Genomic DNA, 9,043 nt, shown 5'->3' with positions numbered 1-9,043 from the left:
TCACAACTCTTTTAGTTACATAACTCTTTAGTTTACTTTCACAGCTTCCAAAACACACTACCTGTATTCAGATATCACCCATTCTTGATGAACCTGGCCAGGGTTTGATCTTAGTGAGTTCTTCTCTGACTCCCTGACTCAGGGTCTTCTTCAGTGGTTGGTCTCCAGATTCACTGCTGTTAGTTTTCTCGTAAGACATCGTTTTATACATTTCTTCACGTACCTTAGAGACATTGTTTAGTTTATTGCCAATTATAGCGCTATAAGTCCAGTCCTTATCCATATCAGTATGTGTTTCTTTATCTCCTTCAAATTCCTGTTAGCGCCATTCCGCAATTACCTCAACAATCAGTTCCTTTATTACCAGAGTGTCGGTTTGTGCTTTTGCAATTTATTAGACTGTCCCTTTCACAAGATGTCAGTTTCCAAAACATCCCCCATTTGCTTGTCCGTTCTCTGGATGGTTCACAATGGGAAATGTCACAAACCAGCAACAAAAGAAACACACTGAGCATGATTCAGTGTTAAAAACTATTTTATTAATCACTACTTATGATAATACGTAAAATAAAAGTTAAAAAAAATGTTAGTATGTTAGAATTCAAAAATCTTAAACCTCGAACATTAACCCCAAAACTAAACTCTTCGTGTGTGTGTGTGTGACAAAGTCCAAAACTCCCAGTTCCTGAATGGTTCTTAAAGTTCAGTTCCGCAAGCCATAAGGTGAAACATAATCAAGGGCTTCTTCAACAACCACCGTTGTCTGAAGATAAGATGTAGATGTAGAAAAACATAGAGAGAGTACATACGAAATCCAAATGTTCCACGATGGAACCCAAACGACACTCCAGTGTTTACTCGGTAGTGACTTCCTCACCCCGAAAAGCATCCGAATCGTGGTCGTCCACATACAAATACCTGTTTCCTTCTACAGGTCAGCAACAAAGTGAACTCCACCGGATTACTTCCAACTTCCATACATGGATTTCTATGGCAAACACAGTTATTGTTTCTCATCCATCGATAGAGAAAACAAGCAGGCTGGTGTCTCTCTCCCTTCTCTCTCTCTCCTTCTTCTTCTTCTTCTGACTTCTTCAACAACGTCATTATGTCCTTTATCTTCTATTGACGTAAGCACGCCCCACACACACACACACACACACAGACTCTCTATCTTAAAGGGACTTTCACTGAGTCCGTAACAGAAAGCTCACAGTGGCAGATAAAGCTATCTCAGCCATGTTCTCATGTTGATACGGACCAGGTGTTGATCATGTGACCTTCCCTCACTGTGCTTCTTTGTTCTTGGTTTCCAACATCTCTTCCTAGCCAGCAGTGTGTCCTCCCAGATCCTGAAGGGATACTTGACATCTCTTTCTGGCCACTTTCACAACACTTAGGCAGTATTTAGATGAGCGCTTGAAGGGGCCAAGTGCTGGGAAATGGGATTCGTGTAAATAGATGCTGGATGCTCAGCATGGACACAGTGGGCCAAAGGACGTGTTTCCGTGCTGTATGTCTATGATTCTGAGGTTAATCAAACAGCAAAAAAGTTGCAGGTGCTGGAAATCTGAAATAAAAAAGGAAAATGTTTGGATACTCAGCAGGCCAGGCAGCATCTATAGAGGGAGAAGCAGAGCTCATGTTACAAGTCAGTTAATTGCTACCTGCTCTGCTGATTTCCAGCATTCTATTTTTTAATTAGATTTCCAGAAACTGCTGTGGTCACAGTTTCAGCATGCTGCTTATATTTCTCTGGCTAACTGTGCTTTCTCTGTTTACACTTCTCCAGACAGATTGGATATGATTAAAAAGCATTCATTTCACTCTCATTGATGGCACAAAAAGCAATTGTGTCACCTAGAAAACCTTGGTCTTCACCCTGACATCCATAACTTGTTTAGTCCTTCATCGCTGGATCTGGTTGGACCATTTGAGACACTATTGGCTCATGCTCCATTTTGATAAATCTCGATGGTGGGGAGAGCTGTACCCATGATGTAACTGGGTGAGTCCACGACTCTCTGTAGCCTCTTGCATTCCTGTACATTGGAGTTTCCATACCAGGCCGTGGTTCAACCAGCCAGAATACTTCCGACTATATGTCTTGTTACGAACCAGCAACAAGAGAAACACACCGAGTCATGTATAAGTGTTTAAAACCTACTTTATTAATAACTACTTATGATAATAAGAAAAATAAAAGTAAAAATTTTAAAATGTTAGAAGTAATAATGTTAGAATCTTAAACATTAACCCGAAAACTAAACTCGAAGTGTGTGTGTGGCAAACTCCCAAACTCCAAGTCCAGGAATAGTTTTCAAAATTCATTTCAGCAAGCCATAAGGTGAAACGTGAGCAAAGGCTTCTTCAACATCCACCGTTAACTGAAGACAAAACGTAGAGAGAAAATAGAGAGTAATTACAAAATCCAAACGTTCCACTTTGGAACCCAAACGACACCTCAGTGTTTACTCAGCAGTGACCACTCCACCGCATCTTCCTCACCCTGAAAGGCTCTCTAATCGTGGCCATCCACACAAATACCTGTTTCCTTCTACAGGTCAACAACAAAGTGGACTCCACCGGATTACTCCAAAAATCCATACGTGGATTGTAGTGACAGGCACAGTTATTGTTTCTCATCCATTGATAGAGAAACTATCAGGCTGGTGTCTCTCTCTCTCTTCTCTCTCTCTCTCCCTCTCTCTCCTCTGACTGACTCCGACTGTCTGCTCCACCAACGTCATTATTGTCTTTTTCTTCTGTTGACGTCATCACGCCACAAAAATACACACCCACACTATGCTCTATCTGAAAGGGACATTCACCAATAGTAATCTAGTCCGTAACAGTCTGTAGAAGTTTTTCAGAGTCAAATGACATGCTGAATCTCCTTAAACTTCTAAGAAAGTAGAGATGCTGATGCACCTTCTTCATGGTTGCATCTATGTGCTGGGCCATAGACTGTAGACTCTGTAGGTCTGCCAGCTGTCTGTCAGTGTTCTCACCAGTGGCTCTCTCTATTTTAAACTTATGACTCATTGGAAGTATATTATAAACACCACTCAACCTCCTCAATCCCACACAACTTATAAAAAGATTTTTATTTAAATCTCAGATTGGAATTTAAATCATCACCAATCCAAACATTACTTGAATTCAACCAGTTTAAAACGTTACAGAAATGGTACTAGGAGAGGCTGGTTAACACATGCCCAGAATAGAGCTCATTCATTTAAATATTTGAATAACCTGGCAGTTACGGGGGGGCATTTTTGAAGTAGGGATGTGTTTCTCAACGTTCCTTGAGAGCCATGAAATGAATGTTTCTCCACAGTACGCCAAGCAAACTTGTTCAGAAGTCTAGTGATCTGAATTGCTATCCACGTAGCCAGCTACCTTCTCCCCATCTTCCTCGACTCCTTCTGTTGCGCTCCCTACCAGGGGTCTGGTGCTGCAAGCTCACCTCCCCTAGGGTCAGCCGCTCCCTCGATCTGGCTGGCTCTGGCCATGAAATGGAGTCAAAAAAATCTGCTTCTGCCATTAAATTTCGGGAAGAACTTGAGGAAGTCCTAATTATTTGAATTGCCTAACCATAAAACAGCAGCCTTCTCCTATTCAACCTCCAACCCTCATTATATCAATCTTTGCCTCCCCGTAGACATTTTCAAAATGCAGGACCTTGTCTTTTAACCAACAAGATTGATAGGCTAGCTTCTCTATTGAGCTGGAAAGCAGCTGACAAGCAGACATTGGGTATGTCCAACTGTGGGGTTGGGTTAGGAGAGTTATCCAACATGGGGGGAGAGCTGTGCGCAATCTTCCTCTACTTTGATATACTTTATCACTTATATTGCCTAACATAGATACTTCAGGTTCATGGTTCTATTTGAGCAGAGAGGCCCTGAATTATATTGATGTAGAGTCTCCAGAAGCCAAATGGACACCGTAGCTCCCCAGAGTTCTATCAGTTCTGTCCTTCTTCCATCAAGAGGGATTTAAAATCCTTTATGACAAGTTGTTAAATCTCTAAATATATTTGATTGAAAAGTCATTCAATGGATGTTGTATACTAGAGGCATCAACTGTACATTAATACTGACTATTCATTTTCATAGAATAATGAAATTTACTTGCGAAAGACTAATTTTTTTTAAAATTCATTACAGAAAATGGAGCTTCACTTAGTTACTCACTGCAAATCAGTGACTCTCTTTTGATCTTGGATATGACATGCACATTCTTATTGGTAAAAGATCAGCCTTAGAAATCCCACAACAGAGCTTCAAGCAAAAAGGTATAAACTAGGGTGTGGGCAAATAGAGAGAGATTAAAGACAAACTAATTTCATTCATTTGTGTTATATTTCAGGAGATCAAGGAAGGATGTGGTAATGTGGCAAACGTGTTGGCAAAAGTACTGGATGCTTTGAACTATGCCCTGAATCCCAATAAAATTACTGTTCCAAATTCTTCTGCCTCTGTTTAATTCTGCATACACTTTCCCTAGCATTAAATAACTCAAACTCTTCAGTTTCTTACATGGATCTAACAGTAAGTAATTTTCCTTCATTTTTAAGAAGATTAAAGCTAATAAGAATCCAAATGAAACATTTTGGATTTGAAATGGAGATAGGCAGATAGCAAGAGCATATTAATTTTCTGTTGAGTTCATATTTTGAATGTATGGCAGTGACCCAGTAGAAAAAAATTAGTTCAATACCTCTTTAGAATAGGCAAAGAAATCTATTATATATGCATTGCTGGCAAAGCCAGCACTTGATTGAGAAGGTGGTGGTTACTTTTTGAATGGTTGCAGTCATCCCAGTGAAGGTCCAGATTTTAGATGAAAGATTGGTGAATGATTTCAAAGTCAGGATAGTGTGTGATGAGGAGGAGAGCCTGCATATGGCAGTGTTCCCATGTATCTGTTGCCCTTGTCTTTCTTTGCAGTAGAGATTTAAGGTTGGGAGGTGCTGTCAGGATAAATCGGTAACTACAGAGGACTTTGTAGATGGTATACACTGCGGCCACCGTGCGAAGGTGGTGGAGGGAAAGAATGTTTAGAGTGTGAATGGTGTGGCAATCAAGTACACTGTTTTGTTCTGGTTCCATTTCCCAGTGGTAGGATTCCCAATGAAAATGGGCACAAAAACATAAGCAAAGTGATTCTCATGCGTTGTGGTCTGGGTGTAAATGAAACCAATTTCTCAGCTTAGTTTTTTTTTAATGCATTAATCATGCTTACTTGGATGTGGCATTGGAGAGCTGATTTAGTCCATCTCTGGAGGGGACAAGAGGGAGTTGGATGGGCAATAAGGATGTTTTACTTAACTTGCAAGGTCTTCTAGATCTGCATTTTGAGAATAATACCTTGTCACAGCAATGAAAGTCATCCCAGGACCATACAGTCCAAATTTGCCCACAGTGCACCAAAAGGAGATATGTGTAGAAAATGACATCATCATGTGACTCTGATGCAGAAATTGTGTCAGGATTGCAAAGATGAAGCATGAAAGGACATGGCCTGTCAAATTTTCTGTGTGGTGCAAACATCGCAGAAATTGTCAGCATCATGTTTTGCTCATGGGAAAACCCATTTCTATTTACACGTTACTCAAAGAAATTAGGTCATAGAACATAGAACGTTATGACACAGGCCCTTCAGCCCATGATGTTGTGCCAAGGTTCTATCCTTCTCTAAGATCTATCTAACCCTTCCCTCCCACACAGCCCTCAATTTTCCTATCATTCATGTGGCTATCCAAGAGTCTCTTAAATGTCCTTAATGTATCTGTCTCCACAAACTCTGCCAGCAGTGCATTCCATGCACCCATCACTCTCTGTGTAAAAGTACTTTCCTCTGACACCCCCCTATACCTTCCACCAACCACCTTAAAATTATGCCCCCTCGTGTTAGCCATTTTCACCCTGGGAAAAAGTCTCTGACTGTCCACTCAATCTATGCCTCTTATCATCTTGTACACCTCTATCAAGTCACCTCTCATCCTCCTCTCCAAAGAGAAAAGCCCTAGCTCAGTCAACCTATCCTCATAAGACATGCTCTCCGATCCAGGCAGCATCCTGGTAAATCTCCTCTGCTCTCTCTCTAAAGCTTCCACGTCCTTCCTATAATGAGGTGACCAGAACTGAACACAATACTCCAAGAGTGGTCTAACCAGAGTTTATACAGCTACAACATTACCTTGCGGCTCTTGAACTCAATAGCCCGACTAATGAAGGCCAACATACCATACGCCTTCTCAACAACCCTATCAACCTGCGCGGCAACCTCGGATGTGGACCCCAAGATCCCTCTGTTCCTCCACACCGCTAAGAGCCCTGCCATTAACCTTGTATTCTGCCTTCAAATTCGATCTTGCAAAGAGTATCACTTCACACTTTTCCGGGTTGAACTCCATCTGCCACTTCTCAGCCCAGCTCTGCATCCTATCAATATCCTGTTGTAACTTGCAGCAACCTTCTACACTATCCACAACAAACTTTTATTTATGGCACAGTAACAGGCCCTTCCAGCCCAATGAGCCTGTGCCGCCCATTTTAAACCCATGTTAACCTACATGTATGTCTTTGGAATGTGGGAGGAAACCGGAGCACTGGAGGAAACCCACGCAGACAATTCATGCAATTGAATTTCTGAGCTATTGGACCTAAGACTGAGAATTCTAAATTACACCATAAGTACAAATAGTATTCCATTGGGACATCAGTAAGAAGCTGAGATTGATCATTCACTTGGCAATCTGGCTGAGCATACTTTCACATTCTTCAGTCTTGTATTTGACTCTCAAGTGTTGGATTCCATTATTATGTATGAGGAGATGATATTTTGGAGTCACCTTTTTCCAGTAGCTGCTTAATTGTTCATCACCATCTATGACTAAATATGGCAAAAATTCAGACCTTTGATCCTATCAGTTCATTGCAATATCACTTAGTTCCATTTATTGTATACCTCAATGAAGCACAATTCTTCTACTGCTGAAGACCTGCAGTGCCTCAGTACCTCCTATTGTTTTGAGCTATCAGGTTTGTTCTGAGTCTTTCTCATTTAAAACAATGGTAGTGCCATAAAATGTGACTAAGGGTGTCCTTGATGTAAAAATGCATGGGCATGCAGAGCAAATAAATTAGTGAGGTCAAGGTCAAGTAGATTTATCCATCAAGCTGTTCAATTCACCGCGTGACAGAGACCCAAACTTTCAAGATTCACTCAGTTCATTCATTGATGATACTACTCTTGATGATGGGCACCCAGAAAATACCCTCATTCCTCTCGGACTTCCTTACAATTGTTTTTTCAACATGATCAGCACTTGGGGAGGATAATGGGTAGTAATCAGCAGAGGGGTTTCTTGCCCTTATTTGACCTGATGCTAGATTTCAAGATGTTGGAAGTCAATGTTGAGTATACCTATGTTGGTATCTCTTCCCATGAACATGTTTGAAATAGGGTGTCTGTATGGTATTGGTCATGCAAATAAGGGGGACTGCCCATCAGAGCCAACTGAGTCCAATTTGGGCCTCAGTGCTGGGGCTGTTAGCCTGGAAAATGATGCTGACATTGGTTTGCTTATACTGCTAACTAATTTGGAGGATTTGTAGAGAGAGTATTGGTGGTAACTTTTCATTGTTTTGAGCTACCTGCTGTAAGTAATCCATGCACACAGAAGCACAGGGCTCACTGTTGCCTGGTAGATCATAAGCTTTCTTCCAGATTTAAGATCTTGATCTTTCCTTCAGACCTCCAAAGGCTGTGCTGGTCAACTGAAGGCAATGGCGAAGTCATCACCAATGTCTGCCCATGTTGAAAGGTGGCTCATGAGATATGGGAAATGGTCCACATTTTCCAGAGTGTCACCATGAACCTTTATTGTCAAGGTGTGTTGTTGTACAATAGGGGCTTGATAGTAAAGGACCTTTATTTAGCATATTTTAAGTGCAAGGCCCATTCTCTTGTATGCTTCAGGGATTGTTTCAATGATAACTTGGAGCTGCGAATGTGTGAACATGCGAGTGTTGTCTGTGTACTGCAGCTTGATGACTGGAGTTGGGGTGACCTTGCTTCTGGAGTGGAGGTGACATAGGTTGAAGGGTTTCCAATTTGTCCGGCAAATTAGCTCCGCTTCAGGGGAAAGCTTCTTGGAGTTGAGGTGTGGCAACATAGTGAGGAAGACTGAGAAATGTGTTGGGGCAATGATGGAGACTTGCTTGACACCAATCCGCACTGGAATAAGGTCCGTTTTGGACCAGCTGGTTGAGATCACAGCAAATTTCTGTGTGCAGCTAAATTTAAGAATAATGCCCCACAGTGCCTGTCAACTGACATTGTCCAGGGCTATTGAGATGTCAAAGAATACAATATGTGGTGATCAAATGCTCCTTCCTGCATTTCATTTGGTTTCACACGGCATAAATCATGTCCGCTGTGGCTCCAGATGGGCAGTATCCATATTGCCATTGGATTAGCAGCTCTTTGCTTACTAGGAAGACATGGTTAAGGAGGGCTCTGGTGACAATTTTCCCATTGAGTGTGAGTATGGTGCCCGTGTCTCTGAACCCAAAAAGATGTACCACCAGGCTCAAGGACAGCTTCTATCCCACTGTTATAAGATTATTGAATTGTCCCCTAGTACGATAAGATGGACTCTTGACTTCACAATCTACCTCGTATGGGCTTGCACCTTATTGTCTGTCTGCCTACACTGCACCTTCTGTGTAACTGTAACACTTCATTCTGCATTCCGTTATTGTTTTGCCTTGTACTACCTCAATGCACTGTTGTAATGAATTGATCTGAATGAACAGTATGCAAGACAAGTTTTTCTCTGTACCTCGGCACAAGTGACAATCGTAAGCCAATTTACACTATTGGAGGAGGGTTTGAGTTTGCCCCAATTCGAGTGCACTATGTAAAGACTGAATACAAAGTTCCACTTATTGTATCATCATCCAGTCACTAGCCAGTTAGAGCAGTCTAAGTGTGCAACCTGACACCATGACTGGCAACCTTGTGAACA

Source organism: Pristis pectinata, chromosome 10, assembly GCF_009764475.1.
Source record: "Pristis pectinata isolate sPriPec2 chromosome 10, sPriPec2.1.pri, whole genome shotgun sequence".
Lineage (NCBI taxonomy): Eukaryota > Metazoa > Chordata > Chondrichthyes > Rhinopristiformes > Pristidae > Pristis > Pristis pectinata.
Note: the sequence above shows the minus strand (reverse complement) of the source record.